The 16586-nt window shown below is 41.1% G+C and overlaps 1 protein-coding gene and 1 pseudogene across 14 annotated transcripts in view; one reads left to right on the forward strand and one right to left on the reverse strand.

Annotated features, from left to right (window-relative positions):
* The window catches only part of Rad51b (RAD51 paralog B), a 536958-nt gene that overhangs the window by 180663 nt on the left and 339709 nt on the right, over positions 1 to 16586 (forward strand).
* Cetn2l1 (centrin 2 like 1) lies at positions 6137 to 6865 on the reverse strand (annotated as a pseudogene).

Below are 16586 nucleotides of genomic sequence, written 5' to 3' on the forward strand. Positions count from 1 at the left end.
TAATCAGAGGGGCTTAACAGTATTTAGCTGGCTAAAAATATTTCATTATTGTCATAGATTTATAGAGCCTTACAGATCTCTCCCCACTACTGCCCTTGTTATTTCCCTCTTGACGAGGGTAAACTGAAGCGGGAGGAAGAGTTAATGGCTTGGGGATGGGTTTTCTGCTAGTAAATGAGCATTCAGGGACTCTGCCCACAGTCTGAACTCATGCAGTCTTTTCTGTACCAGTGTGAATTATTCGAACTGCCGAGAGCTCAATATTATATGCAGTGTAGGAAACTACAATAATTTGCTTTATGGACTTATAGAGACTACATTAATAAAAGAATGAAATGAATTCCCTTACAGTTCAAAACTTCGAGTCATCAAAATAGTTTCAACCTTTTGCCTTTAAATCTGTCACAAGAAACTAGTGACTAAATCTTCACACTGAGTTCTAATCTGTTGTGGTTTTTGTTCCTGCTGTGGGGAGTAGGACGATAAAAACGCAAAACTGAGAGGCCCAAAGTCAAGAAGGCAAAGGTGAACAAGGGGACCTTAAGGAGTGGCTCACCCCGTACTCCTCTGACTCAGGGTGGCTTGCTCCAGCTACACCAGTCTTAATGCAACAGGGCTTTTGTCTGGCTGCACCCCTATACTCATAACCCCCTCTTTTTCCCAGTATACCAAGTCCATTTAAAATGTTAGTACAGAGAAAGGGAAGGGGCAAAAGGGAGGAGACTGTGTTATTGACTGATCCACACAGACCACTTCATATGAGGGTCAGTCTGTAAAGTTAAATCTAAGGGCCTAGGGAGATTACATGGCTCAGTTAGAAGGGTGCTTGTCCATAAGTATCAGGGCCTGAGTTCAACCCTGTACCCCACCCCACAATCATACAAACAAGCTCACCGTGAACAGAGACGGTATGTGATCCCGGTGCTAGGGAGGCAGACAGGAGGATCCTTGAGGCGAGGTAGCATAGTCTGATTGGTAAGCTGCCAGCCAGTGAAGAGACCCTGCCTCAAAACAATAAGGTGGATGGACTGGTGAGATGGCTCAGTGTAAGGCTTTTGTTGCCCGATGCTCTGAGTTGCCTGAGATCCCTGCAGCCCACACAGCAGAAGGAGAGAACTTGTACCTGCAAGTTGTTGTCCTCTAACTTCCACATGAGCACAAAAGCAAGGGCACACCCACCCACTCAGAGTAGATAAATGGACCTAAAGTAAGTAAATAAAAAATAAGATGGGCCTCATCAAGGAAGACACAGAGTAGCGTATGATAGCCCCTAGATGCACTTAAACACACATGTAACTACACACAAGCACTTAAGCACAGACAAACACCACGGATGAAAAAAGTTTCAACATTAAATTAAAAATGTATCAGAATCATTGTGATGTATGAACAATAAAATTAACCAGTGCCGTAAAAGTATAGGTGTTTCACAGGTTTGGTATGTTTTGTTTTTTTATTAGAAGTGCTAGTTGACATTTGTCAGGATTAGCACTGTGACTTGGGGTCGCTCCTTCTGTGTTCCTGTTAAGGAACAGGGCTCGCCTGATCAGTTTTAAGAAGGGCTGAAGTAACCTCCTTTGGTGTGACATTAACACTGTTTGTCTTGGAGACAGTTCCCAGAAACCCAAGGGAATGACATACACAGAGAACGGGCTATATCTGGGAGATTTTTATTTGGCATTTTTACTGCTAACAATCTACAGAAGTTTAGAGTATCATGCCAGGCCGGCTTAAGGGGTGGTTTTCTATTTCTGTAGGACTTTGAAAGGTTGGAAGACTTAGCAGATGATTATATAACATGGCTAGGAGAATGCCGACTTGGGCTTCTATAGGACCTCACCAGGTTCTGCTTCGAGGTACATTTAGGTTGGTCTTGAGAAAACCCAAAAAGCATAGTAGTTTTTTGAACCAAGTCTTTGTTATACAGACTTGGGAGCACTGCCACCCCAGTAAGTAGTACCATGTCTGACTCAGAAAGCAGGTCAACTGAGAAACAGCACCTGGAAGGTTGTCCTTAATTGCACTGTAAATTGGCCGTTCAGCTGCTGCTATACTACACATTCTACCATGGGCCTCAGCCCCCTTGGCTCAGTGGAGCCTCAGCAAACCCAGCCCCTGGGGGCAGGGTCATCTCCAGACACCACCGACATCAGGTCTTTTCTCACGTACACCGACTGGGTGAAATCTGGTCCGATGGGAGGGTTCTTGTAAGCAGATTACGAAGAAATCCACTTCATTCACTCTGGATGAATCTGAGAACTCTCCATGCTTTTCTTAATGAGCTATTCTTTTATCACGAAGGACGGCAGGTTAGGGCTTGTGAGCTCTCTGAATTCTTAAGGTACTGAACTGAGAAAGTCAAATCTATGGTTTTACTGCGTGTGCACAGGAATTTGCTAAATTCGTAGGGCTTTTTATCTGATTTTTTACATGTTATATTAAGAATACAGGGGTGAGTACATCTGTTAAGTTTGCCCATGAGGCATAACTGGTTTTGGAAGAAACTAAATGACTCCCTCCCACCTCATGCCGCATGCAGGGATTCCTTAAAACAGTGGAAGAAAGTTTAGCGGTTTGTCTCTGCTTCAGTTTAGTGCCCCCTCCCCCACTGAGAAGTTTCCTGGGCTCTGTTAATAAACAGCAATATCTTTGAATGCATACAGGACAGAGTGCTAGGGCCTCTGTGGTATTAGGATATCTCTGGGAGTGACTAGCTCTGCACAATCCTTTTAATTACCAGAACTGTGACACAAGAGACTGCAAATGGTCTAATGTTGCTTCTAGCTCTCAGGTTCTCCTATCCTTCCTTTAGAGTCAAACAATGATAATGAGTGATGTTCACAATTTTATTTTGCTTCATGTTTGTCAATATGAAATTTAGTCTTTTCTGTGTATGTCTGAATGACATGCCTATGTGCAGAAAACTTAAAGTTGCTAGTAATAAATAGTGATTTCATACCTGGATAGATGGCTTAGTGGTGAAGAGTAAGGATTTGGGTTCAATTTCCAGCAGCCACATAGTGATTAATAGGTGGTTAACTGATAACTCTAGTTCCAAGACCTCTGACACCCTTTTCTGACCTTTGCAGGAATAGCATACACAGTGCCAACATACAAGTAGGCAAGATACTCATAGATAGGAAATTAATCAATATTTTTAAAGTATCTTTCTCTCGTATATTATACCCTGACTACTGTTTCCCCTTCTCCTCTCCTGCCAGCCCTGCCCCCCCAAACTATTCTGCCTTTGTTTCCCTTCAGAAAAGGGGAAGCCTCCCAGGGATAATCAACCAAACATGGCATATCAAGTTGGAATAAGACTGAACTTCTCCCCTCATATTAAGGGTGGATAGAGTAACTCAGTAGGAAGAAAGGGGTCCTAAAAGCAGGCAAAATGGTCTAAATCAGCCCCCTGCTCCCAATGTTAGATGTCCCACAAGAAATCCAAGCTACACAATCAGAGGGCCTAGGTCAGACCTATACAGGCCCCCTGATTGTCTGTTCAGTCTCTATGAGCCCCTATAGGCCCTGGTTAGTTAATTTTGTGGCCTGCCTTCCTTCCTTCCTTCCTTCCTTCCTTCCTTCCTTCCTTCCTTCCTTCCTTCCTTCCTTCCTTCCCTTCCCTCCCTTCCCTCCCTCCCTCCCTCCCTTCCTCCCTCTCTCCTTCCTTCCTTCCTTTCTTTCTTTCTTTCTTTGTTTCTTTCTTTCTTTCTTTCTCTCTTTCTCTCTTTCTCTCTCTCTCTCTCTCTCTCTCTCTCTCTTTCTTTCTTTCTTTCTTTCTTTCTTGTTAAATTAAAATAGGTTTTATTTTTTAAAGACAAAACAAATGCATTAACACACTCGTCCAGATGCCACAGCAAGTGCTCATTGAGTTTTGTAAAAGAGAAAACTGCACTGTGGTGTCAAATGAAAACCAAAACTATTTTAAGAGCCACTACAGCTTATGGTGACATGGATACATGGACAACTAAGACGCCACTGCATGTTTTCAGCTCTGTGGAAATGCACGAGCAAGATGAAGTAACGGAAGGCGGAGTGGCCAGAGTCACAGCTTCAGACCCTTTCCCTGCTTAGTGTGCTCTTGTTCTGTCCTGTTGACTTAGCAGGTAAATGTACAAAGAACTTAATATCAAAGAACACTTCCAAAAGTCAAAAATAGACTCAAGGTCATGGCTAAAGTTGCCCCTGAGGTTGGGGGAGGGGGACTATCAAAAGCCATATTTCACAAAGTGCCAGGCACTAAGTCTAGTCACATGTGCTTGCAGTAGAAAAAGAAACACTGATTTTTTTTTTTTTTTAGGTAACACTCATTTTTTCTTTTTATTTAAGATCATTTTGTCACCATGTCTTAATTTCATTAAATATTCTCTGAAAATACTATTTTGATAATAACGTTCCCCTTTGAAGATTTTGTCTAATTTGTGTAAACATTTCCACTGCTGGAAATTTGAGTGGCTGCTAACTTTTTCTGTACTGGGAATACCCGCAGCATCAAATTGAAAATTAGTTCTGAAGAAAGGAGAAAAGTCCAAGTGTACTGAGTTTTCATGCGTATTGGTTTGGTCTCTAGATACTCCGGGTGTGTGCAGCTTGTCCGTTTCTCCTCCTGGAAGGTCACTAATCTGTAACAGCTTTCCTTAGTAAGTGCATTAACCTCTTATCTCTCACAGTTGATACAAGTTTCTAACTTTGTATTTTCATTTTCTTTCTGATTTTTATTTACATAATTTTTATTTCTCTGGTGCTTTGCCTGCAAGTATGTGTGGATAAGGGTTCCCCTGGAACTGGAGCTACAGATAGTTGTGAGCAGCCACATGGGTGCTGGGAATCTTACCCACAGAACCATTTCTCCTGCTCCTATTTACAGAATTGTAACAAGATGTTTTCTATGTAAGAACAAGTGTAGCCATTATCTGCTACATACAATTTGCTCTAAAGAAAAATTTACTGCAACCTTCTTTTCTTTTTTTTCTTTCTTTTACATCCTCCTAGCCCCTCTCCCTCCCCTTCTATATGGGTGTTCCCCTCCCCATCCTCCCCACCCATTACCGCCTCACCCCCAAGAATCCCGTTCACTGGGGGTCCAGCCTTGGCAGGACCAAGGGCTTCCCCTTCCACTGGTGCCCTTACTAGGCTATTCATTGCTACCTATGAGGTTGGAGCCCAGGGTCAGTCCATGTATAGTCTTTAGGTAGTGGCTTAGTCCCTGGAAGCTCTGGTTAGTTGGCATTGTTGTTCATATGGGGTCTCAAGCCCCTTCAAGCTCTTTCAGTCTGATTCCTTCAACGTGGGTCTCATTCTCAGTTCAGTGGTTTGCTGCTGGCATTCGCCTATGTGTTCTGGCTGTGTCTCTCAGGAGAGATCTATATCCGGTTCCTGTCAGCCCTCACTTCTTTGCTTCATCCATCTTATCTAGTTTTGGTGGCTGTATATGTATGGGCCACATGTGGGGCAGGCTCTGAATGGGTGTTCCTTCAGCCTCTGTTCTAAACTTTGCCTCCCTATTCCCTGCCAAGGGTATTCTTGTTCCCCTTTTAAAGAAGGAGTGAAGCATTCACATTTTGGTTATCCTTCTTGAGTTTCATGTGTTCTGTACATTTCTGTTAATTCAAGCATTTGGGCTAATATCCACTGATCGATGAGTGCATACCATGTGTGTTTTTCTGTGATTGGGTTACCTCACTCAGGATGATATTTTCTAGTTCCATCCATTTGCCTATGAATTTCATAAAGTCATTGTTTTGATAGCTGAGTAATATTCCATTGTGTAGATGTGCCACATTTTCTGTATCCATTCCTCTGTTGAAGGGCATCTGGGTTCTTTCCAGCTTCTGGCTATTATAAATAAGGCTGCTATGAACATAGTGCAGCACGTGTCTTTCTTATATGTTGGGGCATCTTTTGGGCATATGCCCAAGAGAGGTATAGCTGGATCCTCAGGCAGTTCAATGTCCAATTTCCTGAGGAACCTCCAGACTGATTTCCAGAATGGTTTTACCAGTCTGCAATCCCACCAACAATGGAGGAGTGTTCCTCTTTCTCCGCATCCTCGGCAGCATCTGCTGTCACCTGAGTTTTGATCTTAGCCATTCTCACTGGTGTGAGGTGGAATCTCAGGGTTGTTTTGATTTGCATTTCCCTTATGACTAAAGATGTTGAACATTTCTTTAGGTGCTTCTCAGCCATTTGGCATTCCTCGGCTGTGAGTTCTTAGAAACACTGATCTTGATGGAGGCTGGTCTTCTTCACGATGCGCAGGAACTCTTGCTCACTGACCTCACCATCTCCATCTCGATCAGCTTCATCAATCATTTCCTGCAGCTCCTCATCTGTCAGGTTCTCGCCCAGCTCCTTGGCCTCACACTTAAGATTCTCGAACAGCATTTTCCCATTCTCATTGTCATCGGACAGCTTGAAGGCTTCCAGGATTTCTTCTTTGGTGTCTTTCTCAGACATTTCCTGAGTCATCACTGTCAAAGAGTCACTGAAGTTCACCTTTTCTGTTCTTTCTTTATCAATTTCACTTATCATTTCTTGATTTCCTCTTTCTTGGGTTCAAAGGCACGGTCCTCATTGCTACCTAGAGTTCCTTGATGTCTATAGTTCCAGTTCCATCAGCATCAAAGAGATCAAAAGCTTCCTGGATTTCCTGTTTCTGTTCTTCAGTAAGTTCAGGCTTAGGGTTCATCGTTTTTCTCTGGATCTTTTCACTGGATGCCTATTTGTCTTCTTAAAATTAGAGGCTATTACCCAGCGGACTCTGCCCTTGTGGGCCATTTTCTAGGCAAAGTACTTATAGACAGAAAAATCAATAAATCTTAAAAAGAAATAAATAAACAGTGGTTTCTTTCTTTTTTCTTTTTGGAAAGTTTACTCAGTTACTTATGTAGAACATTATATTTGTATATTTTAGAATATGTTTAAATTCTAGCAAATACTAATTTTTATTGATTATTTTATTTATTTATATTCCAACCATTGCCTCCCTTCCCAGTCTCCCTTCTGCAGTTCGTCATCCCATTCTCCCCTCCCCTCAGCTTCTGAGAGTCCGTTCTGTCCGCCCCACTCTGGGCATCTTCCTTCCCTGGGGCCTCAAGTCTCTCAAGGGTTAGGTATATCTTTTCCCACTGAGGCCAGCCAGGCAGTCCTCTGCTGTGTATGTGCTGGGGGAGCCTCAGACCAGCCTGGGTATGCTGCCAGATTGGTGGCTTAGTCTCTGGGAGCTCCGAGGGGTCTAGATTAGTTGAGACTGCTGGTCTTCCTATGGGGTCACCCTCCCCTTCAGCTCAATCCTTCCCCTAATTCCTCTGTAGGAGTGTCCCAGACTTCAGTTCAATGATTGGGTGAAAGTATCTGCATATGTCTCAGTCAGCTGCTGGTCAGGGCCTCTCAAAGGACAGCCATTGCTTATGTGGGACAATTTAAGAGTTGTTTTCAATGGATTTCCATCATGAATATGAAATAGAGATGGGAAAAATGATTTTCAAACCAATCAGTTAAGAATTTGTAGAACCAGATGTAGAGCATTTCAGAGTTTCCTTAGTAGTAGGTCTCCCCAATCTTTTTCAGAAGATAAAACTTCAGGACCTGGCAGAGTGGTCTGTTGAGACATGAGAAGGCATGTTATGTGTCTGCAGATGTCCATCTGGACTTGAATTTTGGTTTGGGCACTGGTTGTACTACTTTCTAACAGTGAATATTTCTGTGAGGTTTTGAGAATTATAAGATCCTAGTAACTGGATGTGTCTGGCCAATTTCACTTGTGGATTTTATTATCTTTAAAATTTTCTAGTTTTCTTTTTTGTAAATCTAAGAAAATTTACTAAAATTGACAACCTCTGGATCATTTGATTCTAATTTTGAAAAAATTAGTACTTTCCCAGCACTTCTAATGTAATTATGCCACTGTAACCAGTATGAAGTAGACATAGTTCTTTTGTTTGTTTGTTTGTTTGTTTGTTTGTTTCTTTTGGGGGTTCTGATTTGCTTTTTGAAGTTGCTGTATGATTGCTTGAACACCTTCCTTATCTGGCACAATATTCTCTAGCTCTTCCCCTATTCAACAATATCTAGAAGGCTAGACTTATTTTAAAGATGCCCAATAGTGCTGTTATCACAGTAGAATTACTAATATTCTCATTTTCCCAGATTTGCATTACTTCTAGCTAAATTTACACACATACACAGATACACACACACACACACACTTGTGGAATGGATGTACGAATATGTGTGCACGATGGCACACTTGTAGAGGTCAAAGGAGAACTTTTTGAATGATCAGTTTTGTCCTTCTTTCATTCAGGTTCCAGGAATTGAACCTAGGTCATCAACCTTGGCAGTAAGTGCCCTTATCCACTGAGGGATCTGACTGACCTATTTTTTTTTCAGAATATGATATTACTGTACTTCAGTTTTGTTATTACTTGACTAGAGCATCATGGTATTTATGCTTCAGAACTTGCTAGACCCAAGGCATTCATTGAGAGATTAGAGACTAGGGATATAATTGTGACTATGAGAACGCCTTGGTTCTTAAGAAGTTTTTTGCTTCTTGTTTTTAATCTATGTAACATCTTCAAGAGCAGATGTTATAATTTATTGGAAAACAAAGCAGAGACTAAAGGAGAACAGTTTGCAGGATTCTGTAGCCTATGACTGACCAACTTTTAGTTTAATTTTTTATCTGGTTGCCATTTGTACTCAGGTCTGTTATATTGCTTCAGGGTAGACCAGTAGTCTATCTCTCCTCATTAAGATATTTATTAAAGGCTTATTTGGACCATGTATATAGTAAAACTGGCAGGGATAGAACATAAGTTACAAAGTTCATAAAGAATATTTCCTCTTAAAACTTGGTGCAAGCCTTATTTATAATAGCCAGAAGCTGGAAAGAACCCAGATGCCCTTCAACAGAGGAATGGATACAGAAAATGTGGTACATCTACACAATGGAATATTACTCAGCTATCAAAACAATGACTTTATGAAATTCATAGGCAAATGGATGGAACTAGAAAATATCATCCTGAGTGAGGTAACCCAATCACAGAAAAACACACATGGTATGCACTCATCGATCAGTGGATATTAGCCCAAATGCTTGAATTAACAGAAATGTACAGAACACATGAAACTCAAGAAGGATGACCAAAATGCGAATGCTTCACTCCTTCTTTAAAAGGGAAACAAGAATACCCTTGGCAGGGAATAGGGAGGCAAAGTTTAGAACAGAGGCTGAAGGAACACCCATTCAGAGCCTGCCCCACATGTGGCCCATACATATACAGCCACCCAAGTAGATAAGATGGATGAAGCAAAGAAGTGCAGGCTGACAGGAACCGGATATAGATCTCTCCTGAGAGACACAGCCAGAATACAGCAAATACAGAGGCGAATGCCAGCAGCAAACCACTGAACTGAGAACGGGACTCCCGTTGAAGGAATCAGAGAGAGGAGTGGAAGAGCTTGAAGGGGCTTGAGACCCCATATGAACAACAATGCCAACCAACCAGAGCTTCTAGGGACTAAGCCACTACCCAAAGACTATACATGGACTGACCCTGGGCTCTAACCTCATAGGTGGCAATGAATAGCCTAGTAAGGGCACCAGTGGAAGGGGAAGCCCTTGGTCCTGCTAAGACTGAACCCTCAGTGAACATGATTGTTGGGAGGAGGGCGGTAATGGGGGGAGGATGGGGAGGGGAACACCCATATAGAAGGGGAGAGGGAGGGGTTAGGGGGATGTTGGCCTGGAAACCAGGAAAGGAATAACATTCGAAATGTAAATAAGAAATACTCAAGTTAATTAAAAAAAAAAGAAAGAAAAAAAAAAGAATGACCCAATCACAATAAAACTATCATTTAGCAGCCTAAAAAAACAAAACAAAACAAAAACACAAACCAAAAAAACCCCAGACAAACAAAAAAACAAAAAAAAAAACTTGGTGCAAGAGAGCCAGAAAGGACAATGAACTTCTGATTCAGACAGAAAAAAAAGTCTTAGCAGTAAATTAACCCCATATTTAGAATACTTGAACATTGGAAATCATAAAACATCTTTGAAAAAAATTAAAGATGCTAAAAAGAATGGAAAGATGTTGCTTGTTCATAGAAATACACGCTAAATTGATCTACAGATCCAATACAATCTCTATCAAAATTTTGGCTGCCAGTAAAATTAGTTGTCATCTGGAATAGCCCAGGTAATCTTTAAAAAACAAAGAATAAGGTTGGAAGAGTTATATATTCCATTTCAAAAATACTATAAAGTAATATTCATTATGATAACGTGGTACTGACATGCAAAAATGATGGATCAGAATGAAAAATTGAGAAGTAGACTCCTTATGCCACTTGATTTGAAGTTAGTTTTACAAATTTTATGTCTATGGGTATTTTGCCTACATTTTTGCCTGTGTATCATGTATGTGCAGTGCCCACAGAGGCCAGAAGAAGGTGTTACAGATGATTGCTGGGATTGAACCCAGGTCACTGGAAGAACAGCCAATGCTCATAACCACTGAACCATCTCTCCAACCTGCTGCTTTCTTTTTGATAAGGGTGAGGAAAGCATCATCTCCTTAGCAAATAACACTGACGGAGGGGAGCTACACAGCCAGATGCTGAAGAGTGGAGGTGAGCAACTTTATGCCATACACAAATGGACCAGACATCTTAATATGAGAGCCACAGCTATTGAAGGAACTATAGATATAAACCTTGTGACTTTAAACTGGGTAATAGCTTCCCTGATATGACATCAAAAGCAACTAACACGAATATGTGTCTTCCTCAAAATTATTATTTTGTACTTTGCAGTATCTCACCAAGACACTAGGAGTCAATGCATAGAAGAAAATATTGCAAATTTACATCTAATAAAGATTTAATATCAATCTAAGTAATTCTTATATCAATGCAAAGAAAATAATTCAATTAAAAACAGACAAAATATTTGAAAATATTTCCCAAAGAAGACACACAAACACCAATTAAACATACAAAAATGTACTCAATTGCCTTATTCATCAGCAGAATATGCATTAAAACCATAACAAAATGGTAGCTTATATTAGTATATGGCCGTAGTTTAAAAAGATAGGCAATGGCAGGAGTGTGTAACCACCTTGAACCTTTCAACATTGCTGGTGGGAGTGTAAAATGGTGTAGCCATTCCTGTTTGACCCTGCAAGTCTACACCTAACATATGCCCTGGAGAACAGAAAGTATCTCCACATGAAATGTATACATATTTATCAGAACAGTATTTGTTGAATACTAATAAAGTTTCACTGTGAAGTTGAAAGAAGCGAGGCATCTATTAACTAACGAATGGATGAATAAGTTGTGGCATATCCATATGTTGGATAAATACTGTACTGTGTGAAAAGGACCAGTCACATACAACTGTATTGTATACTTGCGTGCATATGAAATGTTCAAAATAGGTAAAGCTATAGGAAAAGAAAAGGCATTAGTGGTTGCCGTACTCTGGAGCAAGTGGTGGATATGGATTGGGTTACTGATGGACATGCTTGTTTTCATCAGGGCAATGACAGTGTTCTGTAGTTATATATTAGCGATTATTTCACATCTCTGCATACCATTAGAAATGCCAAATGATATGCTTTACAACATTATGTGGTTAAGTACCTTAATAAAACTGATTCATGTGTTGAAAACTATGCGTGGATTCAATCTACTCCTTCAAGTACTTGTTTATGGGTGGATTATTCAGTAATCACTGTAATCGTCACTTCTATTTTCTATTAGGAGCTCCAGTGTTCTTTATTATTTTAATTATATGTTTATTTATGTTTTTGATAGGCCTCAATTGTCAGTCCAGGCTTACCTTGGAATTGGGATCTGCCTGCCTCTTCCTTCCAGATTCTGGAATTACAGGCATGTGACATTGTGATTGGCTTTTAATTTTCCTTATGTTTAACTGATTTTTTGTCACCTTTCTTTATATCTGGTGGCCTTATTGTACCCAAGCAACATCTGATAGAAGACCATTTCATGTCATGTGTCCTTCTTGATCATTTTAAACCTTAATGGTATAATACTAGTCAAACTAGAGTGTCCTGTCAGAATTACATTGTTTGCAAATGTTGTTTTCGAGAGTACACATTTGATTTAGAAACCACTTTCCCTATATTTTCTGCTATTCATGGCACTTGATGACCACACACTTTAAGTATTCCCTGGCTAAAGCACAAGGCCTCCTGTCAGTGTAGACATGATTCATGGTTGGATAGGATGCAGTCAGGTTGACTCTGACTCTTACGATGTGGCTGCCTGCCCAGTTTATGATATGAATTCATACATTGCCTTTCTTTTGTAAGCATGATATTGAAGTAGGTTTTCTTTTTAGAGGGCTTTGGCACAGTGCTGGTGAGAAGTGTGAGTGTCCTGCCTAAAGCATTTTAGAACAAGAAGCAACGTTTTCTGAGGGAAATGAAGAGCTCAGAGGACAGAAGATAAAATCTCAACAGAAGGCAACTCTTTTCCATTGTCATTCTCACTGCATATTCCCAGGGGTGTGGCTGGGAATCTTCTGCTGTATGCCCCTCTGTTGGAGTGATTGGATAAAGAAACCAGTTATTTGGGGCCTGGTGTGTAGACAGCAAGGAGCCACTGTTCTGGATGTGGTATTTGGCTTGGGCATCCTTACTGGTGGTGGAAATGTGGGCTGGAGGGAAAGAGCACAACAGTGCTTGATAACACTAGATGTTGGCCACACCACCTCCATGTCTGGTACTCCTGCTTAAAGTTGGCTGCAGATTAGACTCTCTCAGTTGAAGGCTGAACATCCCTGTAGACAGTGCCTTCTAAGTTGTTGGCATACTTAGGGGAAGTTCTGTATCACAGCCGCAGTTTCTAGCACCATTTAAATCTCTAAATTTAATCAGCTATTTTGCTTTTCCCAGCTTTCCCTCTTAACAGTTAGTCTTTCTTCCCAACTCTCTTAGCTGACTACTCCAGGTTAGCTCCTTAGTCTTGGCTCATCTTCTGGTTGTTGATTTCAGTGGTTTAATGTGCAGACAGCATGTTTAAAATTGCCTTTAACTGTTATTATTAACTTCAGTTTTGAATCTGGATGAATAGGAAATCCATTTTACCTAAACCAAATTGGATTACTCAGGTTTTAAGCTTGGTAGGAGCGAGTGGTACCTGTGTTGTGGCTTTTCTTTCACTTGAGTTTGTAAAAGATGATATGCTGTCAATTATTACATCATCTTGCTCTTCATTAGAGCCATGAGTTATCATTGCCTTGTTCTTCCTAGTCGAATGTCCTGAAAACATCCTTAGAAAATAATAGTCTAGTAATTTAAAAAAAAATCTCTTCAAGAACTAGGCCATCCCACTTACCATTTTCATACTACGGAAGTTGTACTTATAAATTTCTTACATCGATTTCCTCTAAGAAGGTTTGTTCAGTGTTCTCACTTGTGCTTCCCTGTTTTATTAGGTAGAAGTTTAATATGGTTTGTACTCGTTACTTCACCACTAAATAGGGGAAATTCTGCTGTACAGGACGCTATGATCAAGACAGCATGATGGTCCAAGTCGAAGTCTCAGCACCTAGGAGACAGGCAGGACGACCAGAAGTTTGAGGCTAACCTGATCTATATAGTCAGTTCCAGGTCATCCAGGGCTATAGAACAAAACTTTGTCTTAATAAAAAAAAACTATTCTGTATTTATCTCTTAGATGTCTGTTATTTGAATTTAAGTTGTGCTTGAATTGAGAGTAAGAAAGTCCTAGAGATAGACATAGTGTTTCATGCTTGGAAGCCTGTAATCACCAAGGCTGAGTCAGGGAGAGAACAACTTTGAGGATAGCCTAGGCTAGAAAGACTCTGGGGAAAAGCAAAACAGAAGAGTACAAGTAAAGAAAGAATGATCATGAGAACTCTTGATTTTATTGTCCGGAAAGACTGACATACTATTATAACTTGGAGTCTCTAACCCTAATTCTGCCCAAGTTCCTAACTAGAAATCTGCCATCCAGTTTGGCTGTCACATTAAAGGAAGTTCAGTAAAAGTAAATTTAGGTCTTCTGTGTAGGGTAGAAATATAAGATAGGGACAAAGCTGCCTGTAAGAAGCTGTGTGCTGTAAGGTGCCCTGTGGCCTGGAAAACTTAAAAGTGTACAGTGAGCATTAGAGGGCAGGGCAGCAGAGAAGACGAGGTGACTGATGATGTAGAACCCTGAGGTGTCCACCTCATTGCCTGGTCTCAACTCACTGTGCCAGCCTTGGAAAAGGATGAAGAAAACCCGTCAGTCCGTCTCAAGGTTCCCTCTGCAACTTAGGGAAGGGAAGCAACATGCTTTTTAGATCTTTGGATCCAGAGTCTGGTTAATGGGAAATTTTGTTTTTCATACCCTGTAAATAAAAATATTTGTTAAAATTTATTGAGTATAAGAACCATGACAAACCCTTTAAGGACTTTACTTCTATACCAATTTCTCTACTAGTTAAAATAGTTAAAGAACTTTAAATAGTATCTGGAATACAGTAAGTGTCCAAAAAATAATGTTGATGGGGACATGTGAATAGTACTTTGGTATAACTATACGGTGTATTATATCTCTCCTTCAAGAAGCCAGGTCCTTTATCCAAGCCTTCCTTCCTATTTTCCTATACATTCTAGAGTCAGACTTGTTTAGTTCTATTATCTGACCTGTTCCATTATGTAAGTCCTCAATTGTGTGGTTGCCCCACCCCCATCCCAGGGAAGTTCATTTTTCAAATTATCAAGGTCTGGACCAAATTTATTTAGTGAGAATGTGGATTTTTTTTCTTCTTTTTTACAAGATTTACAAATGGCAAGTAAGATAAGTAAGTAAAAGGCTCTGCTCAGGCTCCTTTGGTATGGCAGTGGTGGCCGTGGGGAATGGCAGAGCTCTGGTGGTGGTGATGGTGGTGGTGGACCAGACGACCTTGGGAACACCAGTTGTCTAAGTCACCCATTTTGGCAGGATGGCTGCATGTAAAGCCAAAACCCAACTTTTTTTCTTTTCAATTATTAAATTCTTTCATCGTCACTAGGAAACTAGAGAAAATGAATTCTTCAAAGTAAGCTCAGGCATGCAACTTGAAACGGCTTGAACACTAAGTGAAATTCAGTGAAAGGCAGCTGTTTGGGAAGGAGCTGTCAGGAACTTATGGGGCTCTCAATTAAAGGAGAATTGTCTAGGAATACATTCTCAGAAACAGTGTAGAAGAAGCAAGCACATTCAAGTACTCAAGTCTCATGCGCTGTATGTCTTTTCAGTCCTTTCCTCTTAAATTATTTAAATTTTTTTTTCTTGGTGGGTAAGTGTCTGCTTTTAAGGCGTCTTTTCACTTGTGGAATGTGTGACAGTGCTTTCTCTTTTGAGAAGTGAAGACAGTCCAGCCCTGCTACAGTATCCTATGGCCTTTGATTTGGTGAAACTGACAGTTCAGTAATGCTTACCAATCCACCTCCTTCACCCAGCCCCTCTCTGTTCTTGCCAACTACACCCAGGGAAGGACCACCTTGGGCCAGTTGCCAGAGGTGCCACCGAGATCTCCTGAAATGACTGTCAGCAAGAAGGGAACAATTCTATCCCAAACCAGACTCAAAGCAGAGGGTTGTCAGTGGCGATGAGTGTCACATCACGAAGCCTTTGATTTGTGGTTGTTCTTTGTGTTTCCCAGGTACTTAATTCTTGTTAACCTGCGTGATGCACGCCCCTGCTCCCCGTAGCCTTGCTGCTCATTGTATAGGTATGTGTTAAACCATCTACCGCTAAGAGCCTCACCCAGATCTTCTAACCCTGCTTGTACAGTAGCGAGCTCATAGCTCATAATAGGAACTCTGTCAGCCCTCCAGCATACCTATGGATTATACACAGCCCCGCCTTTAAAGGAAATTTTAGAAAAGCCTTTTAGGGTTTTATTTTTAAAGCATAACATACCCACTCAGGAAATTCAGTTAGCATCCAGAGTTAGGAATCCTAGGGTAATATTTCACTCATGTAGCTTTTATCTCAGCAGAAAGAATTTTTCTGCTTTTAACCCCATTTAACGATAGTGTTCTGTAACTCACTTAGAGCCTAATCTCAGCTGCCTTCCTTTGAGGTCCTGCTGGCTTTTCCCTCAGCATCTTGCTCATTTCTTTTATTTAGAATGCAAATCCACAATCCCTCTTTGGACTAATGTAGGAAGTCACATGATCATAGGGTGCCCAGTTATAGCTCCCAGTACAATGTGGATCCTGAGGTATCTGCTCCCAGTTTTCTAGCAAGCTGGCAGAGTAACCCACCCCATCCCCATCCTGCAGAAACAAGAAGGGACCGCAGAGTCAGTAGTTCTCTAGACCCAGGCTTCCCTTCACCCAGAAGGTCAGGGCTAGTGGCATAAATGTACTTTTACTGTTTCCCCGGCTTCTCTGCAGTGACTGAACATATCTGAATGAGCAAGTGAGCCAGGGGCCCCATGTTGGTGTTCCTCCACGTCTGCCCTCACTGGGAGAGGGAGTGGGCTGGCTGGTTCAGAGATGCCTGCCTTCTTCTCCATCTTTAGGAAGATGTCTTCCAAAGCAGAAGCATTG

The sequence above is a fragment of the Rattus norvegicus genome, chromosome 6 (genome assembly GCF_021556685.1).
Source record: "Rattus norvegicus strain SHRSP/BbbUtx chromosome 6, alternate assembly SHRSP_T2T, whole genome shotgun sequence".
NCBI classification, from domain to species: Eukaryota; Metazoa; Chordata; class Mammalia; order Rodentia; family Muridae; genus Rattus; species Rattus norvegicus.